This window comes from Hermetia illucens, chromosome 1 (assembly GCF_905115235.1).
Source record: "Hermetia illucens chromosome 1, iHerIll2.2.curated.20191125, whole genome shotgun sequence".
Lineage (NCBI taxonomy): Eukaryota > Metazoa > Arthropoda > Insecta > Diptera > Stratiomyidae > Hermetia > Hermetia illucens.
The window spans coordinates 136283625-136306429 of NC_051849.1; the positions used below are offsets into that span (position 1 = coordinate 136283625).

General features: G+C 40.0%; 1 protein-coding gene across 3 annotated transcripts in view; it reads left to right on the forward strand.

The window, feature by feature from the left end:
* The window catches only part of LOC119646931 (histone demethylase UTY), a 116943-nt gene that overhangs the window by 19562 nt on the left and 74576 nt on the right, over window positions 1-22805 (forward strand). The window contains exon 1 of one of the 3 annotated variants that reach the window (XM_038047618.1): window positions 6068-7123. The exons of the other annotated variants lie outside the window; for them this stretch is intronic. The gene's annotated coding sequence lies outside the window, so the exon portion shown is untranslated. Of the gene's footprint in view, window positions 1-6067; window positions 7124-22805 lie in introns of those variants that run through there. 3 annotated transcript variants of the gene reach the window in all.

The following is a 22805-nucleotide window of genomic DNA, read 5'->3' on the forward strand; positions in this document are numbered from 1 at the left end:
AAGTGCCACAATATAAGGAAATTTGAACATAAAACCATCAGATCGATAGTTAATGGAATTCTAAGTCTACTGAAAACATTGTTTTTTGAATCAGATGAAATTTTATGTTGAATTTTAAATAGATAAAGAATCTGATATTAATCGGAATTGCCGTCAAGTCGGCGGAGAATTTACCATGGTGTGATCATACCTGCTATATGATAGAAAAATCATAGTTCATCCCCTAACTGATTGAGTTAATAGCCAAAAAAGACGATAATATGAAGATTTCATAGATAATTTCATAATCAAGTTTACTTGATTAAATGAAAATGTTAAAATGTTGATGGACTTGGGCTTGGATTCAGACGAAAATATCTGAAATCAATGTCCAATGTTGGTTGAGGTAAAAAAAGGATCAAAAAGGCTGTTTGAGGACAAAAGAACAATTCTTAGTATATCAACGTGTCATTTGATGTCCTTCATATATTATGCTGAGGTTTTACTCTTCAGTTCACTCGTAATTTCATCTGCTAAGGTATCAATCTAAATAATTTGCGTGATTATATATACTATATATATATTACCCATTCCTTAGCGAAAAATTAAGTACATCTATAATTATTTCACAATAGGAGTTTCAGTACAGAGCTCTCTCGAATACGTGCAGAGACAAAGTATTTCTTGGGTCCTATCAAAAATCTCATTTTAGTCAAGCGTTTAGTCACAGCTACTTTGCCAGAACTCGGTTCACCTCGCACAAGCCTATTTATTGCATCTTCAGTGGGCGGACCATAATAATCTTGTAACTCCTACAGGTCAAAGTAATTCTTGCTTATGATCGTAAATATGTAGTAATATAGATTACCTTTTCCATTATTCTCTAAGTTATATCAAAAAACGGATGAGCAATTTTATCCTGGATCTACCCTCCTAATTTATTAGGCAACCTTCCAGGGTTCATTCATTGTCAATTTAGTTCTTAAAATAGTTTGTTTTATTCCTCGCCATTAGGAGAACGTCTGAGTTGGGAGCCCACAACGCTGCAATTTCATTATATCATTAGTAATTAACGCCAGCGAACGCTTCCCTTCTAGGGACGTCGCATACTTCTATGACACAGAGATGAATACGATCAAATTTCTTCTTGACAATATCGTCCAGCTGTACGTATTATGCTTGTAAGAACCTTAGGAAAGTCTCTCTTCTAAGTCCTCGCAGTCCATCCATACCAGCGCTTGATAGTCTGTCTTTCTCGCCTACTAACTCATCTTTAAGCTACATTCACGTATGTTCACTATAGTTCCCAAACTTCCTTTCTTTCTCTACTCTGATTCTTCGATGGCTTCACAGTCCTGTCTGCTGTTATATTTTACCTGGATGGAGCAGGTAACATTTGTTGCCATCATATGCCGCTCTGATAACAGCTATTTGTTTCTTCGGAATGTCTTCCCCCTGCTTAGAGTTCCCAGATCCCCGGGATTTAGAAATAAGTAGAATTAGCAGCTATATATAGATAGACTGCAAGGGACGTAGTTAACAAGTTCACCAGTGCCAGAGATAAAGACAATTTTGATAACGGCCCATCGTTCGTCAATATTGTCAACCAGGTGGTTAAATGTGTTTATTGTTTGCGCAACAAAAAAGTGTTCCCACCGCTGGGTGAGGATCGTGGAGCGGGCGAGTATTGAATTTGGAAACAATGCTCTGTTCCCAAGCGAACAAACACAATAGCGACACATAAGCGAATACAAGCGATCATCAGGTGATTGTCCTGGATTGGAATCTCACAGTCAAGATTCTGTAAGAATCAGCAGGCATGTCATCAGAGCAATACGCTGTTACTAGATTTTCCAGAGTGCAACAATGTGCTGCTGCAGGACGAAGAGGATTAATCTGGACTCTCTTCATCTCATTTCGATTCAGCCAAGAATGTCCAACCTATATCGCCGGAATTCCTCGTTAAAGTTAGGGGGGGAGGTCCTCGGTACCGTTATAGAGGACCGTACGCACATTCCGAAAACCAACTCGTGTCCTGATAGAATAGCCCAAATTCGTTACCGGTAAATCCATCCCTATCTGAGGCATAAATAACGTTTCTGCAGCAAGAAAGTTTGGAAATCTGCAAACACACCTTTTAGTTGCCTTTTACGACAAACAGAGAATACTTCGAGAACGCCCATTTGAAAGGGGAGTCACTATGTCAGTGGGTTAAAGATGCAATAGATAAATAGTGGAAACTATTACGAAGATTTCAACATCTACTTCCTGAGATTACTCTATGTTAACGGACATTCAGACTGCATATAGTGACTCACCCCTCTTCCTTAAAATCTGCTGATCTGTAATATGTACGTATATCTTGTAGCTTGAAAAAATATGAAGGAACTGAAAAATGTACGTACGTTTACGAATAAATCGGGTGTGACCGACAGACAGACAGACATCGAATTGATTCTAATACACACAAAACCTTAAAAAGTATATATAACATGGGCATAAAATGGAGGAACCGGTTTCGGACGCGAAGTCTTTCGCAATTCGCAGGAGAATTCGTTCAAAAGCGCAACAACACTGGCAGAAGACCATACGCGACATATACTGGTAAATAGTTTCAAACTTAAGACATTAGGAGAATACTGTGGCTAACGAAGTTTTATAATCATTTCACGGAGCGAACATTGGCGCGGAACAACCTCAATTTCATGTTGGTATTGAAGTATTTCCGTTTCCAAATTTCATAAAAACCGCGAGGGCAGATCTAATGCTGTTAATGTGTTGGGTCGCATTAACCTCGAGGTAACCATCAGCAGTATCAACTTAACTAAAATAAATTGATATACACTCCCGATGTTCTACCGTTGATGCAAATAGGATAAGTACCATGACCAATCAAACTGAGATGCTTGGTTTAGTTGGTGCTATCCAAATTCAGAGCCACTTGGCTAAGGTCTAAAACTCGGTGAGAGATCAGAAAAACGGCATCAGCGTAGTCACAGTCTGCCTTATAGACAGCCGCATGCAAGGGACTCGCCTGCTCTTTGCTGTAAAAATAAGCGCGCAGCGAGTCGACTTGGCGATGATGTTATTCCGCCACGTCAACCACACCCCTACCTCCGATGTCACGACTCAGATTCATCCGCTCCACGGCAGAATTTCGATGATGTATTCGAAATTTGAACCTAGTTAAGAGATCAAATATTGTCTGCTATTTGCAATCTAGCCTAAAATTGATAGACCAGTAGCTTCCTCCAAACTACAATTTTTTTTATCAGTGTAGATATATATTTCGGGAGCAACTAACCCCCTTCATCAATACAAAGCTAGATTTGTACTGATGAATGGAGTAAGTCTATCTACACTGATAAATAAAAATTGCAGTTTGGAGGAAGCTACTGATCTATCAATTTTTGGACATAGTTGTTCGTATCCGTCTTCGTCCACGGCAATATTCCGAATGCATAAGCCAGTAACGGGATAGCGAATACATTCAATGCGCTTATTTTATTCTTCCCCGAGAGATGCGATTTGAACACCAGTTTTACACGTCACAGAAATTCGGACAGCAGAGCATCCTTCAGATCACCAACTCATGCATGGGTTCCTTGCAGAATTCCTAGGTACATGTAGAAGTCTGTCTCGGTCATAGCTTCGATGTGGAGGTCCGGCATGCGGCACGTGATGATCTTTGTAGATAGCTTGGATTCGACACTTGTCTAATCCAAACTCCATCTGAATGTCACGGCTGTACATGTCTACTATTCGTAGCAGACTTCTAAGGTGGTCGTCAGTACCAGCATACAACTTGATGTCATCTAAGTACATTACCTATGTCAGTTGGCACTTAACACATAGGCCATACTTTATTGCAAAACTTTGCTCTTCTGCTCCTCGGGCAGAATGTTGTTGATCTTGACCTGGGTCCCTCTAGTTCTTCGAGCTGTTTATGGCTCGTCGAACTTCCTCTTCGGTAACATCCGCATTCGTGCCAGGCGTATTGGCATGGCGGGTGCCTTCGGCGGTGATCCAATCAGTATGTTCAGCATGTTGGGCGCTGACCGCCAAAATCCATCCCAGTATTCTTTCGCTTCCGTCACCGAAAACTGTGCTGTCGGGACGCTGTTGGGATTCGTTGAGACATCTGAAAAAGTTCCGCTGGTTTCTCGCGTATGTTGCTTTCTGAACACGTCTAGAGTGACTTTCGCTATAACTACGGGTGTTTCACTGGGGATGGAATAGTTCCGGTAAACCCACTGGACTTTATTCTTCACCCGTCTGGTGGAACAAGGAGCGGTAAGATGTTATACCTTCCCTGTCGTTATTTCGTAGTAGGAGCGGATGATGAAAAGGTTCATTTCTTCAGTCCGATTCATCCGCTGCCTACGCGAACCTGCTGAAGTGGTCGCCACAGATTGTGGCGAAGCAGCTGCAGCAGGCCGAGCAATGCTTTTGTTCGTCGTGGCGCCTAGACATCAAACCGCCCCACGACTAACGGTTTCGACGTCATTCTGTCCATTCTGGAAACCCATCCCAGTCATCAAGCCACCTCAAATTTCCCCTTCTTCTCATTTCTAGTGGTGCCTTTTATCCCTAGCTGCCAGGTGTGATGATAGTTTCCTCAGTGAGTGATCTGCAAGACTGCAAAGTCCCTGCATTTTCCTCACCTATCCCCCGAGGCGCTGCGGGGGCGTACAGCCATTCAGACTGAAGCTATCCATTCCTCCTCCATTCACAACCGGGTTAGGGACCGGCTGCGGCGAAGTTATTATATCTCTAATTTACTTATGAATTTGATTTTAATCACTGTGCCTTCAAAACATCATCTCAGTAAAATACCACAAATTCCACTTTCAAAATAAATGGCTTATGTATATTGTTTAGATACAAATGCATATAAGATGCCGATAAGAATATATAAATGACAAAAATTATAACTTTAAAAAAGCCTTTTACCCATTTCTAGAATAGATGTCAGACAGGCTCATGTTTTTATATGCGTGGTATGTGTGTACACCACCCCAAAAAAACTATAAACATTACTTTAATCAATAGTGACAGTTTTTATGGAAATTTAAAATTTTTTTTTTAAAAATCGTCTAATATTACAGTTTTGTTCTCAACGGGAATATTATTCTGAAAGCATCAGAAACGATATTCCGATGTTAGTTTTAGGTTTGTGATTTTTTTATGTCAACTTTGTTAAAGTCCGCCGTGGAACTCCAGTTTCGCTTCCCGATTACACTGCTATGTCGGTGTCGTAATGCTCTGCAATTGGACACTAAGACCCCTCTATCGCTGGCGCTACGTATTTCGCAATAAACTGTCTTTACCTACCTAAGCATTGTTTAAGGCTCCTTGATATACTTTTTTATTCCAAAACCGCCGGGCCGCGATCAGAGGACAACAAAAACAGGCTCGCTTTACGTCAGAAAAGGTTGACCATCGCTACCAGCACGTCGCACATCCCATTATCGCCACCGGGTTCCCCGTTAGTTCGTAGCTCACACCTGCACCATGGCCGTCTCATCTGTTTACAGCTTTTCACCATTTGTAAACAAAAACATGGGAAACGTCAACCTCGGCCCCCGTAAGTCATTTCCCCGACATTGCTCTCATTTCTCCCTAACGAGCGGGTGGAAAACGAGTGCGGCAACCCTCCCTGCAATTTTCGTCGTTGCTTTGTGCTCTCCTTCTACACACACACACAGGCGTGGGCAGTGGGCTGCATGCATGTCACAAAGACCGTTTCCGATGCAAATGCACTTTGGCAACCCAAGGCGAGATGAACTTCTCGGAAGGATCCCCGTGCACCTTCCGCTTTTCCCTTGCGCCTGCCGTTTGCAGCCCTTGCGGTGACTACGTGAGAAAGTCGAACGGTCGCATGGCTCTCGGGCCCTTATTCTGGCTTGCGCCCTTGTCATTCTGATTCTGGGGAAACGGGGCATTGTGTAATGCACAGTACGATTAGCTGCACAGGGGTGCGGGGCGAGCGTGTGCGTGGATTCCCCAGGCAGGCAGACGGAAAATGAGCAGCGAGAGCGGAGGCTGGCTGGCTGGAAGCGACCATGCTCTCGCGGCGAGCGCTGGCTGAGCTGGGCAGTTCGAAACGACCAGCCACCGCTTGCGGACGTGCTGTCTCCGTTTTCTCTCTTATCTCGTTTACTGCCGTTTTAAAGACTTATTCGTTCCGATATTCCGTTCAAGCGTAAATTAGTTTGCAATTAGTCTGATTACTGCCGGTAGTCGCGTCTGAGTTAAGTGTCGCCGCGAGTACTCATATGTTAAGTGACTGAAGTTCGGTTCTTTGTCGTTGCCGTTTTCGCGAGAGGAGACAGCACTGGTCGTCGCTCCTTCAAGACTCCACACTGCCCCGAGTTGTGAAGCGAAGTCGCCAGTGGGAATCTCCACGAAGGAAATTGTGTTCATTTTATCGAGCCCAACACTGGAATACGCCAACGAAATACGTACACTGCCGCAGCAGCCGTCACGTACACACTCGCCATCGCAGCAATACACGAGCTTTGGCCTAGGATTTCTAAGCAGGGCCCGCGGGAGGGCCGGAGCCTGTGCATGCTTTCTCACTGCCGCGACCGAAGCACGATCGCAAGAAAACTAAGTGCGAGTGTGTGTATACTGACTGAGCTGCCGTTCTCGATATCACCAGAATTGTGTTCAACCAAGTAGAGACAGAAATCGCTACTCGACTGCCTTTTTATAAGAAAATCGTAATTAGGAAAGTAGGAAACGTACCCGGCGGAGTTGGCCGGAAATTTAGTTGGAAACGAGCAAAACTGTCCCGGACGGAGTTCATTGTTTTGAAGAGGACTGCGCCTGTGTGTTGTCCTGGTTTGAGTGTAGTGCGGTTTCGCGAAAGACTGGAGTCGGGAGTCGTGCCATGTGCCATAGTGGTGTGTTTACATTGTGCATCCTGCTCTGACGCTGGCCCGCCGTGCCCCATGCAACCAATTTACTGCTTGCCAGCGTGAAGTGTTGTGAAAAGTGTGAAAGATAATAGTCAGCGAGTATTCCTCATCCCTCGTGAGAGGATCTAAGAAGCGGACTGAGGTATGGCAACGTCATGCATCCACGGGGGAACTAACCCACACAGCAACAGTTCGTTCTAGGAGACGAAAGAACAAGAAAGGTATGCGCGCTCTTCCTCGCTCAGAGGGAAATGCAGTCTGGTCGTGTGTATGGGTACATTGGGTGCATTCTGAAAGTTTGAAGGGAGTCGATATTACACTCGGCGACTTTGAAGAGCGCACGGCAGATCTGAAATGGTTTTAGGGAAGTGGGTGAGGGACGAGGATTTTTTAGGGATGAGTAAAAAGTAGGCAAGTTGTAGACGGACCATTTTTTATTGGGACCAGAGGGCGAGCAGATGTTTTGGATGGAATTACGACAAGTCCAGGTGCAGATCGTGGAATGGGCAAGGTTACAGGAAAGAAGTGAAAATGATTTAGAGAATAGGAACCTCGTCCACGTGAATTTTATTGGGCGTACTGATTTCAATTTTTTTTTCTGAAAAACAAATGTTTATTTCTGGATTCGCACGAAAATAGAAACTTCCTACGGAATAATCACTTCAATTTACATCAGAACCTAAGTGGAGCAAAAAGCCTCTACAATTGGCTAACTGACGAAATTAGACCAGGTTGTGGTATGGAATCAGGCCCTGAATAGCGGATGAGTACCACAGGTTCCGAGTAGGGTGATTATCAGTCTTATTCATTTGGCTGTTGTGAAAATCACTTCAATGATGGAAAAGGTAGTCAAATTGTTCAACATAGAAACTGAATTTTCAGCTGGAGTAAGTAATACTTCGCCAAAACATCCTAATGATCATGCCAATAGGATACAGAAGAAAATCTTTAATGCATCCGCTTCACCTACCTGACTATCTGAATTATCTCAAAGACGTTTACTCCTCTTGATGCAAAACTTGCTAAAGAAGTATAAAGTGCGAATCCCCTCGTACCCAGTAACATACAGTAAAATCTCTCTAAGTCGATTTCTCACTTGCCAGGAAAAATTGTTCGAGTTATTTCGACTTAAGCGGGTCATCCCGTGTGTTGGATTCGAGGAATCGAATTTTTTTTGCTTCAATTGTATCTAGATATAGTGATTAAACACGTAATAAGTTACATGCCAGATTTATGTCGATCGTCGTAATGAAGCGCGTATTTATCGATCGGAATGACGTTCGAATGACTTCACTAAAATCATGAGAATTGAAGCCAAGGCTGTACATGTGTTTCTTCAAGAAACCTAAGGTTTATGGACTAGGTATAGCAGATTAACGGTCAGTTAAGGTTTATGGCTATAAATCGTATTCTACTTTTTAAATGGGTTTTTCTCGAAATTAATAATAATCGTTGGCGCAACAATCCATGTTGGCCCAAAATCTGTCCAACGAAATTCTTTGAAATTTTCACGACTTGTTCAGAACATATTTCATTCAGTAGTTTTTTTTTATTCATTGAAGAAGCCGTGAAAAAATACCGAAGTTCATAAAAAAAACGGCCTTTACACGGGATGACCCCCTTTAGAAATTAAAATTCATAACCCTATCTACCTACTTCATATACAAATGTATATACAGTGATGGCTCTACTACAGTTCAAAGTTCGATGTATTTTTTTTTGGTTTTTGTATTGTAGTGCATTTTTTTTAAATCGAGTACCACCTTCCTTCCTGATGCCGTGGGATGGTGATCCTCAATTTTTCGGCAGCTCTATTGTACATGTTGTCATTTGCAAGAACTGTCCTTACCCGTCTATTGACAAATTCTAGATCCGTATTACTCCACGGTATCACACGTCGTACGGAAGGTCACGGTTCAAATCTCACTGGTGGCAGTGGAATTTGTATCGTGATTTGACTTCGGATACCAGTCGACTCAGCTGTGAATGAGTACCTGAGTAAAATCAGGGTAATAATCTCGGGCGGGGCAATGCTGACCACATTGCCTCCTACAGTGTACCGTTATGGTCTTCAGTGAAGTCCTCTAACACACATCAAGGCCCTGATCCAATATGGATTGTTGGGCCAACGATTATTATTATTATCACACCAAAAGTATATAGAAGCACAGGAATGGCAAAAGTGTTGATTGTCACCATTTTACTTTGCTGAACAGCGGTTTTCAGGACAAGATCCAGACGCCTTTTAAACTCCCCTAGCAATTTAGATTTCATTATTGCCATAGCAATTGTTGTTGCTTGTAATATGCCGAGGTATTTGTAGACGTCGTCCGAATCCATACCTTCAATTCGGATATTATTATGGCTGTATCCTTTGTTGTCAGTGTGTTTTCCCTGAACAATTGTTTTTATGCGACATTTTTCCAGAACAAACTGGAAGTCGATATCTCTACTGAACTGGATGGTGATGTCCAGCAAGAAGTGAAGTTAGCCCTCGTCTTTGGCATACAATTTGATGTCGTTAATATACATTAAGTGACTTATGTCATGTTTGACTTGGAACCGGTATTTGCTTTCATACAAAAGATGGGATAACAAAACCACAGTGGCCTTAGAGAATCGCCTTACAAGATGCCACGTCCACGATGTCCACAATTATAAGCAGCGGTTCTTTATAGCCTCGAGAGCATTTTGCGTATCCTTTTTGCTCCTCAGCTATCAATTTATGAACATCAAGATGTTTTGAAATGTTCGTGCAGAGACCTGAAGTGAAAACCTTGTATATGGTAGAAAGACAAGTAATTGGTAGACATTTTGAAGGGAAAGAGGGACCCTGTTCCTTAGGAGAAAAGCTATCCCCTTGGTGGAAAATTGAGGAATTAATTTCATATCGATAATCATCCAATTTTCAAGGGCTGCTTCTACGTCAGCTTCAGTTACGTCAGGCATGATCATTTCGGGGAGGGCCTCGCAAGAACGCATAAGGTGTGGGCGCCAATCTGCCCCTAAATTGCAACGGCTGGGTTCGCTCCAAATACTTTTCCGGAAGTTTTCTGCCTGGTCCAGATCAAGGCTACTTTCACAAATTTTATAGAATCCACGTTGGTTTTGGAGGAAGAAGGTTTTGTCTGTCTTTCGCTGTAAGCTCTTTTGATACGTACGGATGGGATTGGAGCATACCGCAAGTTTCTGCTTCAGCATCTCGAGGGTTTCTTCGATAGGCATATTATTGGGCAGAAGGCAGTTTCCAATGATGTTGACAGCGCATCTGTGCACTCTTGGCGATGGATTTCCAAGGAGTGCTTGCGTGACACGGCCAATGTCCTTTCTCAACTTTTCGACTATTTTGCTGAACCCAAACACCCAGTACGGCGAAATCCTTCTGCGCATATCTTTGTTATTCGTTTCAAGATGTTGACTATTGAGGCGAATAACTGGGGCAGCTGCAGCATAAGCCAGACTATAGCCTGGAACCTCTGTCACAGTAATCTCGCTAGCCAAAATTTTGCCAACGGCAGCAATGATGTCGGTAGTTGCCGAAGTAAACTTTAGTTTCGGGCTCTTTGGTCTAGTGGTCTGGGAGCATCTCAACATATTTTGTGAATGCGACTTGGAATGCGTTCAAAGCCTCATTATGAATTGGGTCTACATCCCCAGTTACTACTCCTGATTACGGTGTTCATGGAGTGTCTTGCAGGTGGAGTATTCGAGTTGTTCCTTTGTTCAGTCCGGTTTGTTTGAGAGTCGACACCGAACTGAAGTCAAACTTTAGGAAATTTTTTTTTATCTATTTGGAAGGCAACTCGATTATTTTTCATTATCATCTGGTATTGCTTGACAACGTTCTGCTCCGGAACATGACTTAGTTCCGGAAAGCGAGTTATGAACCCGTCATGGAGTGGATGTCTGTACCCTAATGGATTCCATTTCAAATCCGTGACACAGTAATAGTCGCGGACGATAAATTCATTCAGTTGATTCGTCCAAACCATACGACGCCTAGGTTTTTCGTCCCTGGTGGTTGACACCATAACCGACAAAACATTCAAGAGTGATGTTGCTGTGCGACTGCGCGACACAACTGTGTTGTGTACTGTCTTCGTATCCCTGGGGTCTCATTTAAAGAATTTAAAATATTGTTATCCCCAATTTCTTCCCACGAGTAATGGGAAGGCAATCAACTCTGCAGCAGAGCCCCAATGCTACAGTGTCCCATAATAGTCAAAGGAAAGCAACCAATACATTTTATATTTATTAATAACAAAAATTTTGGAAGAAAATCTCTCGATTTTTAAGGTAATCTGTTATTTTTGTCTAAATGGGTTGTTTCTGTTGTCTTTTATCAAAAGAAAATTTGATAAAAGACAGCTGAGAACCATCGAAAGTATTTCTATTTCCTAATCCTGCCAGGGCAGAGGTGAGCATCTGATGATTTGCCTTTGCCGTAGATGGAACGGAAGTCGTCTGTGTTCCTTAGAACAATTTGTAATTATTGTAGGCCTGACATCTTGAGTGCGGATTGAAATCTTTTTGATTCTCTTTGAAATTACTCTCATTATATCATAATGCATTTTGAATAATAATCGTTGGCGCATTAAATTTGAACTTTTTTGCTTTATAACTGAGTCACTTTTTATCGTATATATCTGAATAAATGGTATATGGTTTGAAAGATAATTTAATTTTCTTTCTAATGAAATGCTCCTCCTCCAGGCCTTTTCAAGTGAAATCGTACCCCCAAAAAAACATACGACCAAAATTTGTTTTTTTTTTCAACCAGAACACTAAAACTAATCGATTTAAACAAGAAACCTTCAATTGCAGAAATGTAATAGATAATGTAATGGCATAATATTCTATATACTTTATTTTAGTCTGTTTCTTCACACTTTTCCTTTCGCTTACAAGAATGTCAGCTGCAGCTACTGAACTAATAGATAGGAGTGGTTTCTCTTCGATTATACTTTCTTGACATTTTCGGTCCCCTGATTTCTTTCCGTCCTTCAAAATATTCTTATTTCTTACTTCTGCATTATTGTCACCGTTTACGAAGTCCTTGTAGGTTACCGCTGCATCGTAAGCTAAATCAAAAGTGTTAGGCGCTCCATACTGCGCCACATCACTGTTTCTCTGTAAATGCCAAAGTTTTTTTTACACAATCACCATAGGAAATTCAAGGGACCAAGAGACAAATTCGAATTATCCACGATTTCGAATCCAAGTTCAAATTATCAAGGTTCGACTGATATGGTGAAAAATTCGCGTTTGTATCTTTATTCAGTTTTGAAGAACTGAATAGAAAAACCCTAAAAAGACTAATTGTTTAGGAAATTGGAATTCGGAATTAAGGGAATCAGGAAAATGCTATGCTGTAGGAAAAGAGGCGGGTATAGGCGATTAAAAGAATTTTTCATCCGACTATCGGCAAGTCAATATGAGATCCTTACCTGGTAGTAGAGCCATAAAACCAAACATGCCCTAATTTCATACCTTGTTTTGAATTTTATGCCAAATCGCAGGGTAGACAATCGAAGACATCCTACCAATACTGCTATCTTTCATCAAGCGTGCACTGAACTCTTTAAGTTACTAGGCCTCTCGGGAACTGCTCCAAATTCGATTTATAATTGAAAGCTTCAATTTGATATCGCCTTTTATTGTCACTTTTCAGTATATGCATTCTCCAAAATCCTGTGATGGTAGCCTTGATTCTGGAACAATTGGTTTTAGTTAGTTCATTTTCATTATTCCAACAATCATCATCTGTAGTATATACTTTGCTTTCATACAAACTGGAGGAACTACACCAATAAAAAAATATAGAATTTCGGTATATCATAAAAGAGGGACAAGTCACTTTACAGCCCACAGGTAACAAGTCGCTCCTTTCCAGGAAGTAGCGAAACGGATAGTCCTTCCATTTCTTCAGAATTTGTTTGTTTTATGATGTCATAATTTTATTTTTCTCTAAGTCGTAATGGAAAGGTAGTTTCCTATATAACATATTGCGATGATTATTGCAGCATTCAGTTGCATCTAAAACTTCTTTTTAATTTGTTTGACAAGACGATAATAATTCGTTAAGGATGATATTGATCTGATCACACCAAATACATGACATCAATTCGTCTTGCCTCTGATTCGAGCATTTTCACCACTTTTCTCGAAGTGGGTCCCGCTTGCACAGTTATGGTTAGAAGTCTAAGCTTCTTTTCAATTGAAACGATTTTTCCCAAATTCCAAAACAGACGAAGAGAAGACGAAGACGTTTTGATCACATCCGAAATGAGTATATCGCGACCGATCTGGGGTTGCACCAATCGTTGAAGAACTGTGAGTAAGGCGTTTTTAATGTTAACGAAAATTCACTTGCTAATATTGGTCTGAACATCGAGGTCAATGGTAAGCGACCAAACGGTCAGCCGGATTTCCATAAAACTTGGCGTGTTTATGCACGAGAATGTCCTTTATGTCAATACTCCTAGGATAAACTTAAGGCGGTTTTTTAGTCAATTTCTAAAAGTAGGTAATATACTATTAGTAAGTTTATTTGAGAAGATATCAGAATAGGACATCTTTCGAAGCTTAAATTTCACATAAGTGTGCCCTTAAAAAGGGCAGGGGAGACGTAGATTCTTCATAAATGCGACTTATTTCACGCGAACGTTAATTAATAATTATAATCGTTGGCGCAGCAATCCAATTGGATCAGGGCCTTGAAGTGTGTTAGAGCACTTCATTCAAGACCATAACGGTACACTACAGGATTACATTATCCTGTAGGAGGCAATGTGTTCAGCATTGCGCCCGCCGGAGATTATTACCCTAATTTAATTCAGGTGTTCATTCACAGTTGAGTCGACCCACTGTCACCAGTGAGATTTGAACCGCGAACTTCCGTACGAAAACTTTGTGCTCTAACCAGTCAGCTATCCGGACATGAACGTTAATTATGACGTCAGCATCTTATTTGCATGGATTTGGAAGCAGATGATTCGTGCGAAATTGCTAAGTTTGAACTGCTATAACTTTGGCGTTAAGGGGGTGATCCCGGGTGAAAGCCGTTTTTTTTCGTTATTTTAAAAAAAAAATTGTGAAGAACTGGATAAAGATACAAATACCATAGATTTACTAATATCTTGAGCGTTCATAGTAATTTTTCCAGCCCGATCGCATAGTTCGTTATTGAAATTCAGAACAATTTATACACCCATCTCCGAAAAAAAGGTGTTTTCCTGCTGCCACGCTAAAGGGCGCTATGATCATCTTGACGAAAAAAGTAAACGGCATTTTAACTTACAGACTTAACTTCAATCAAGCAAACTAGAACTATTAAAAAATATTGAAAACTAAATTTTTTGTGCCTTGTTAAACTTTTTTTGTGAATTTTGGTGTTTTTTCACGGCTTCTTCAATGAATAAAAAAAACTATTGAATGAATCCCAATTATCCTAATTTGCGGACCGTAGAAATATGCTCTGAATAAATCCTGAAAATTTCAAAGAATTTCGCTTGATAGATTTTGGGCTATGGTGGCAGCCAGTTTTCAACATGCAGTTTCGAGAAAAACCCATTTAAAAAGTAGAATGCGATTTTTAGCCATAAAACCTAAACTGACCGTTAATCTGCTATACCTAATAAACCTTAGGTTTCTTGAAGAAACACGTGTACAGCCTTGGCTTCAATTCTTGTCCTTTTAGCGAAGTCATTCGAACGTCATTCGGACCGATAAATACAAGCTTTATTACGGCGATCGACATAGATTTGGCATGTAACTTATCCCGTGTTTAACACTATAATTTCCGAACGACTCCGAATATCAAAAAATAACTTTACCCAAATATTCTACACTATATATAGATACAATTGATGCCAAAAAAAATTGGATTCCTCGGATCCGACACACGGGATGACCCCCTTAATGGCCAGATTTCCATGAAATTTGGTATTTGGAAGTCATAGGATGAATTTAAGGGGGGTTTTCCAGTGAATTTCTAAAAGTTGGTAATATACTATTAGTAAGTTTATTTGAGCAGATATCGGAATGGGGCATATTTTAAGGCCTAGATTTCATCTAAACGCACCACCCTGATTTTTTTTTTGGATTTTTAGGTTTAGGTAGTTTTCGAAAATGAGTCCTGTCTCACTTTGAGTGCGTACATTTTGACTTCTTACTCGCGCACTTTGCAATTCACGCAAAAACTAATATCAGCTGCAGAAAGTACCAATCGAAACCTTTCATTTGATACACTTCATTTGATACACACGACTATATTCGGTGAGAAAATTTTGTAAATCCTCCCTTTGCATGTATGGGGAGGTCCCCTTTAAACTCTGTCTGAATTTATGTGACTCACTGTATGCCTGAGATTTCATAGTTTCCATCTGTCCACCAAATTTCGTTCGGATCAGTTCCGCCATTTTGGAGAAACGTGCGTGTGACAGATAGACAGAATCGATTTTAATAAGGTTTTGTTTTACACAAAGCTTAAAAATGGTTTAGAATAATGGTTTGTAAAGCAATATTGGTGGCGAAAAACAAAAGTAACCAGAAAAATACCTTATTTACATAAAAATATGTATATTTTTGTATTCACCAAAAAAAGTTGAAGTATTGAATCTACATTCCGCTCAGAACAATCAGCCGTTTTCATTTTCAACAAATACAAACGCCCACCACCGCCTCAATGAACAAGTCTCGGATCTATGATAATGGAACTACTACTTGTTATACTTTACTCTAATTCAGTCTTTAAAAGTTAGTCTGCTCTACAAAGTTTCAATGGTCGGTTTCACTTCATCCAGGATGATGATTTTAATATCTACAGTGTTTGACGGCTGATATTTTTTCACCTGATGGAATTACATTCAGTTGTTCACTAATTCCTGATTGGCTTCGAAAACTCCACCGCCAAATTATTTATTGAACGGTTAACCTAGTATGTATTGATAGCATGCGATGTGAGCTGATATATTCGAGAAGACAGTTAGAGATCATTTCGGGCCAAATCAGTTAGACCATATGCATGTGATACATGCTTTGATGGTCAGAGCTCTGCAGTACCTTGGACTTTGAGAACTCATGAGAATAATAAGCCAATAACTTTCTAACGCGTTCTGCCTTCCTTAGCAGCAAAACGAATTGCGAATGTTATTATTAAGATGCAGCTTCTTAAATGTAGATTTACTGGATCTTCAAGGGCCATATGAAAAACTCAATTGTTTTTTTAGCAAACAGCCCTCGTTATATGCCGGTCCTGGTTACTAAGCAGCACATAGCACATGTAGAACTACAACCCTCTACCAGTCAATTTTCATTTCATATGGCTGCCTGTTTAAGATACGCATTTTCTAAAAGTTAGTTTTGGTTTACTATTACCATATCTGCACTTTTGTTCCTGTTTATTAGACCTTTTGGTTTTTGACGCTTTGCGATGACGGTAGTCATACTTCATTCAAGTTCCACACAACACTGTTTTCACAAGAATCTTAATTTTCTCCTTAAATTTCAATTTGAAAATTTCGAATTTTTGATCCTTGGTCTTTTTCGCCTTTGTCTTAATGAAATGTCTGTGTCCTTCAAAACCCAAATGTCGGGAGAAATGTTGTGAATAGAATGCGTTCTATTCATTGAGCGTGTTTATAGGAAAAACAGAGAATTCATGTCGAGGTCAACTATAAAAAGATTGAAGAACGAATTGCATCGATTTTTCCCACATACACACACGACTTCGTCTGCTTCTGCTATTCGTAATGAAATTCTGAAATGCATTATGAAGTCAGCTGACCACCAAGATTCTAGCGCGATATCACGTGGCATTGTTGAAGTGAGTATGTTAGACTGGGTAAGACCAGGCAACACCATTTCACGATGAGTGTAAAGAAGCGCATCTTGCAAAGTACTCAAAAGACGTTAGTGTATGGAGGACAAATAGTTTTAATTTAGTAGGAGTTTCTATGCCAAGTACATAAAGTAGAGAAGGCGAACGGAGTCTAATCAAAGTTTAATAGCATTATCCTGGAAACCTCTTAAAATTCTCCAAAACCTAGACTCATTAATCTACACCAATATTACCGCAGACAGCGGAGGGAACGTTAACTTTTAATTTGGTAAATTACAGGCGACCACCACAAATATCCTTTGTGGCCACAGATGTAAATTGCTTTGCAATTTACAGTCTGCCTTCAGTTGTTTGCTTTTATTAGCCACGAGCAACAATCTATGGCTACAAAACGATTTCGTAAAAGTGTAGACTTAGTCCTCGTACAGGTACAAATGTCTGTGGCTCTTTATTGTTTTCTTTTGAGTAAGCTACATGAGGTCAACGGAACCTTCTTTTTGAACTGAGTGCATATGCCTCGCACCTATACTCGAATAAGTCTCAAGAACTCGTTATAAACAAAAGATATCAAGGTCATTTGTGCAGAGAGGCCTCAACGAAATGATTCGCGAAAGGCTTCCTTTGTAATATTGTTTTAGCATGGCTTCTTTCTTGGTATTAGACGATCAGTGCTGGGAAAAGGAACTGATGGTTGGAGTGAGTTTCTTAGTGATCTTGTTTTGACTGATTTCCTTTTCGTTGTTTCTTCGCTTTTGCATGATTCCCTATGAGGTAAGGAAATAAGCAATGTTGTGAACGACCATATGAAAGTGGAAAATACAAGCATATTTCGGTGAGTAATACGAACTTAAACGAATCTCAGAGCAACGTGAATGGCTGAAGGTGTTTTACACATTCTTTGGATTTTTGAAGCCATTCTTGTGAAATTTTTGAAGATTTCGGAATAGAATCCGGCTAATTCGTATTTGGGGACCGGCAAAATTGTAGGTGGCAGTCGGAAATATGTATGATGATATTTAGATATGATGTACGAATTATCGGGATTCCACTGTATTCAGTGATGCCTCGAAATTCAAGCTCCGCTGCTCATATGAGTCCACTTTACACGATGATGGCGTCATACACACAAGTTGCAATTTTACATCAAATTTTCATCATTTTCCAGGTTTTATGTAAAACAAAACCTTATTAAAATCGGTTTACTGTATTTTTATTTTTTTTTTTTTTTGACTGTGGAAAATCCATCACGGATACGCTTGGAATCTAGAACACGTATCCCAGACTCCAGCCGACTAAAACCTCCCATATTTTCTCCACACTCTCCCTGCGGGACCACCGTTCTGTTGTTACTTCGCAGGGCTATTCAATTGATAGCTGTTCACTCTAAATGAGCTGCTACCGCTTTGCGTGGCATTGATTCCAGTAGCTTCCCTTCTATGCCCCCCCTGCGCTTCTGCTTCTTTGAGTTGCTCGTGGATCCGTTTCACTATTGCATGAGCGTCCCATGCTGCATTTAATTGTACCACGTACTTTACCAGATTTTCCACGGTGAAACGGGTATTAGCTTTGTTTCAAGCTTTTAAATCTTGGGCGGGTGAACAAAACGTGTTCTGCATCTTCGGCTGCACCTTCAGGACAATCGGGCGATTCATCGAGACTGAACCTATAGTGGTACTTCTTGTACCCACCGTGTCCGGTTAAGAACTGGGTTTGATCGTAACTTGTCTCATCGTGGGTCCGCACAATCCACATGCTTATGTCTGGGATAAGCCTGTGTTTCCACCGGCCATTCTCCGCCTGGTATCATGCTATTTGCCATGTAACCAATGATCTCATAGGGTCACTTTGCTTGTTTAGGCTCGCTTCCTGATTCTCGTACGAACGACTTGCCTCAGCGATTAGAATATCCACTGGGAACATCACCGCAATCACAGTTGCTGCCTCATAAGATGTTATTTGTTAGGCACAACATGTTCGGAGAGCGCTTAGCCGATATGCAGCTTGAAGCTGTCTGAGATTTTTTCCGACTTTTATCGTCGACGCCCACACTTGTGGCGTCTATAAAAGGAGAGCTGACGACTGGCGATAAAAGTAATCGGCTGTGTTTAGGGCTTGCTTAGCTAGCCGTAAAATGTCATCATACATTAAGTTCCATAGCAGAGGGCCCAGAACAGACCCCTGCGAAACTGCTGGCCTAGTCGAAGATTACATTTAATATATATTTCGCGTTTGTATCGCGATGAGCGCTTCAATGATATGATTTCATCTGTCAGAATCGATCGCTTTATTTATTAATAGGTATATAGCATGTTGGTTCACCTATCGGCTTACCTGTCTTCGGGATCAATACCGGCTTTTGTATTTTTCACTCTGCGGGGAAGGATCCTTCTTTTAGCTAGTCTGTAAATACCTATGCGAACATGCTTTGTGCTATTCTCATTGCCAGTTTCACCGTCTTGTTGGAGATTCAATCAATGCCGAGGCTATGGTATCCCGGAGCCTTCTCACTGCGTCCAAGATTTCGTATATGGTTACTGAAGGAATGTCTTCGGCGCTCATTGGTATAATTGGAAAGATTGTTTTTGGATGTTGGGGAAGCAATGTCGAAACTATTTCCCGCAATAATCTAAGGCGCAAAATAGGAGGGGACCTTTTGCCTTTCACTGCTGGCATAATCGACTTGTATGCTCCTTCCCATGGATGGGAATTTGCCTCATCACAGAGTCGCTTGAAGCAATAATGTTTACTTTTCGTGATAGCCCACTGCAACTTTTTGCGTGTCTGTTTATATTCCAGGTACCTTTGTTCATACTCTGACGTGTTTCTTCGACGTTGACTCCGCCTTCAGGCATTCCGTACGACACTTCGCTATTTCAGCGTCTGTCTGTTACACGCATTTTTCTCGGAAACGGTTGCAGCGATTGATACCAATTTGGTGGAAAAATGGGAACTGTAATCGCTCACGCATACGGTGAGTTACATCATCTTATGTCGAATTTAATGGGTGGAGTTCCCAGACATGCAAAAGAGGGGAATAATTTTTTTTCACCAAATATATACATGTGGGGTATCAGATTAAAGGTCTCGACTAGTACTTTCCGGAGCCGGCTTTCGTTTTAAGATTTATTGGAAACGTGGGGTGGAGGGGGGTTCGAAAATGATAATTTCTTCCAATCTGAAAAAAAAACGAGAGGCTGCCACCATATGTTGCCTAGGCTCCGAAATACCCTCTATATCGATATCTTTTCAAATAAAGTTAATAATAGTATGTTACTATAATTTGACATTGACAGCAAAATCTCCCTTAAGTTCATCCTAGAATCATGAAAGCAATATAGGCTATAAAATAGAGCATGATGCTACATAGTTTGGTGGAAATCGCACTATCACTAACAAAATTAAAACAGGTCAAAGTTGTCGCTTCTGTGCAAATTCAAGACTTGTCAGTATCACGTGGAAGTGGATATTCTCACATAATATATGCATATATAAATGTACGAAACATCCAAGTGCAGCTTTAATTCCCGACAGTGCGCAACTTTAGGAAAAAATATTTTCAAAGGTTGAATTTTTTTATGATCGTTTTAAAAGGATCCCTCACTCGATTCGGCGCGTGATTGAAGTGTAGTATTCAAAGGGCTGTAATTTTTAAAATTTTCCAAATTGCACTTTACATTTTTGGAAAATATTCTTCAAGTACTAAACTATCAATTAGAAAATTAAAAAGAAAAAAAAGTGTATCTTCCTTAAAGGGTTTTTTTTTATAAAATTTTAAAATAAAATAAAATGGCATTATTAACTTTATTTGAGCAGATAACGGAATGGGATGTGTTTTGAGACCTGGCTAGATAAATGTGTCTTTGTGATTATTTTCTTATTTTACAGTTGGACACCTTTTTAAACTTAAGGGGGTATTCTGGTCTAGAGGCACAAATTTAAGGCAATATCTGAATCAATATCCATTTTTTTATAGAATATTTATTAATATTTCAAGAATTCATAAAAAAAAGTGAAAAAATTCAAAATTCATGAAGATAGTAGGTGATGAAGTGGGGGATCTCAAAAAATTGGCACGCGCTCATACCCACAATTCCAACCGTTCTAGCAATCGGAAAAAAAAACACGAAAGATTATTAATCAAGAATAATGTGGCTATCGTACTAACTAAAAGAAATTAAAAAAAAAAAATTTTTCACAAAATGGCGACTTTTTGAAAAAAAAAATTTTTTTTTACTACTTTTTTTGAGTTTTCTGAATTTTTTAAAAATAGTAAATATTCAAATTCCGGGATAAGAATAGTTCATGTACAAGAGAAGTCTATAAAGAAAATTCACAACAAAGTTCAAGTAAATCGGTTCAGTAGAACTTGAGTTATCATGGGTATCGTTTTAAAAAAGACAGTTTCGAAAAAAACGTGTTTAAAGTTCCACGTTAAATTTCTCGCAGTCTAAGTGATGAAGTGATATTTTAAACTTACATTTATTTAATTTGCCATTCCTGCATACATTGGACCTTCCTCGACTTCGAAATAAGAATTTTCCGCCTCCTTTGATGCGTTAGATGCCCGTATCTCTGAGCGGTCAATCCGTTTGCCGTTTGCATGCCGCGTCAGCAAAATAGCTCTAACTTCGAAAATAATTTGAATTTTCTTAAATACATATTCTCAGATAGTTCAACTTTGAAAATATGAAAAAAAAAAACGATTTTTTCAAATTTCTAGGCCAGAATACCCCCTTAACATAAAGTCATGTCATGTTCACACGTTCTCATCAAATTTCGTGAAAATAGGTTCAGCGGTTTCGGAGTAAATTGGGTGTGACTGACAGATGGACAAATATACATTGAATCGATTTTGATAAGGTTTTGTTCTACACACATAACAAAATAAGGTTTTATTTACACAAAGCTTAACCACAACCTCAGTGCAACTCGAAAAGTATATCGCGATTAACAATTGTTTGGGGAATTTTTCACGATCGTTGCCGTGCAGTTCCATGTTTCCCTTGTGAGTAAAATTCGCTGGAAAAATAAATCTAGAATGATCTCGGTTGAGAGTTCACTCTTCTGAATTGAATGTAATTTCGCTGGTACATGGTTGAAACTGCGTATCGCAACCATTAGTACAAGAATCCTAACAAAATCGGTACATTTATTATAGAAATTGTAGAGCAGATTAAAATTGAAAAAAAAAGTAGAATCAACTTTCAAAATGTAATTTGCAGATGTGGATTTTACTTACTTATACTTCAGGTATGGAGTATAGGAACCAGGAATTCAAGGCAATGAGAATCGTTGAAATGTTATGCAGTGAAAATGTCTATGAGGAATTTAAAAATGTACTACCCAGGCGACAACCGAATAGGGCCTAGGGAGGACGTGGATGCTCTGGGAGCAACAGAAAGGAGGACATTACACAGTCTGTAAACATTTTAGAAAACTTCATTTTAAAATACTATTTCGCGAATATTGTATTGATTTCATTCGGGTATTCATTAACAGCCAAATCGGCATATATTCGATGTTCAGCCTATGATAGAGTGAATTGCGACCTTCCATTTTGAGAATTAAGCACACTCTAACTAGTAAGCCGTCCGGATAATTCTCATTCTAAGGCCATACGTATCCTGCCGATTGATTGATTTGGAAAAACTACAATATTGTCAGAAATCGTTACTTTTCTTCCGTGGCTCAATTGGGAAGTAAAGTGACGGAGATCGGTAGCATCAAACCAAGGAAAGTACCCTCGGTTTGAAAGCCTATCAAGCAACAATTGAAGCGCAATGCGAACTCAGTGTTGAAGGATTTCATATATTCCCCCAATAGGCGCTATACTGTGGCAGAAATGTATCCCAATACACTTTCTACTTCCAAAAAGCCTATTTGCCATTCCGAATTCTTTTGCTACGCTGGTATCCTCTGTGAATAATTTGTGATTTTCAATTTACTGATTTCATTCTAAATCTACCACAGTTACTACCGAATGAACACCTGTTTGTTTGCAGGTCATTAACTAGTGTTAGACTACAATAAAAAACGAATAATTTGCATCCAGGTATGGCATT